The 765-nt window shown below is 59.5% G+C and overlaps 1 protein-coding gene across 1 annotated transcript in view; it reads left to right on the top strand.

Annotated features, from left to right (window-relative positions):
* Positions 1–765, top strand: part of TRIM47 (tripartite motif containing 47) — a gene marked incomplete at its 5' end in the record, with an annotated part of 4937 nt that overhangs the window by 2969 nt on the left and 1203 nt on the right. The gene's annotated exons all lie outside the window — the stretch shown is intronic.

Genomic DNA, 765 nt, shown 5'->3' with positions numbered 1-765 from the left:
GTGCTGTGCAGTTTCTGCTGCCTTCCAGCCCTGGGTGGGTTGGATCCTCCGTTAAATTAGATCAGCGTTGGTGCATCTGCCTTGTTTGCCGCAGAGCAGCGATCTGACAAGGGTCAGCTGCAGTGGCAGCAAGGGAGGGATAATTCAGTGCCTGAGCAGAGGCAGTGGGGCAAAAAGGGCTGAGCTTGGAGGGTGCAGAGCTGGGCTTGGGCTCCGACAGCCTGTGTGTGCCCCCCAGCCTTACAGGGGATGTGGGGCCACCACTGAGATGTTCATGGGGGCAAGATGTGCCTTGGCAGCACCAGTGCACCCCGCTGGGAGCCAGGCAGCAAAGGCTGGGCTCAAGCAGGGCGTCCTGTGCCGCTGCTATGGGCTTTGGACGTGCCATGGGTTCAAACCTGCCATGCGAGTGGCAGCGATATGTGTCCAGGGCTGTTCCTGCTGGACATCCCCTCAGTGGCGGTTCCCACCTGGCCCTGCACACTGGGGCTGCCTCTGCTCCCGCACGAGCCACGGGGCAGTGAGAGCCAACTGCACAGAGCAGCTGGTTTACAGCCGTGATGTGCCTGGCTGTTCTCCCGTCTTCCTGGGGTCCCTCCCTGCCGCCTTAATCTGTGGTTGCCTGAAACTTGCTTTTGTATGTGATGTTCCTACTGCCACTCTGTCAGTGAGTTCTCTGATGTCTGGTATCGTGCTTGAGCTCACTAAGCAGCCCCTCTGCTCTCCTCTGCCTGGTTACCCGTGTTCATCCTGCTTATGGGAGTA

This window comes from Buceros rhinoceros, unplaced genomic scaffold, assembly GCF_000710305.1.
Source record: "Buceros rhinoceros silvestris isolate BGI_N320 unplaced genomic scaffold, ASM71030v1 scaffold40027, whole genome shotgun sequence".
Taxonomy (NCBI): Eukaryota; Metazoa; Chordata; class Aves; order Bucerotiformes; family Bucerotidae; genus Buceros; species Buceros rhinoceros.
The sequence above is the reverse complement of the archived record's forward strand: the minus strand, read 5'-3'. Positions and strand labels throughout refer to the sequence as shown.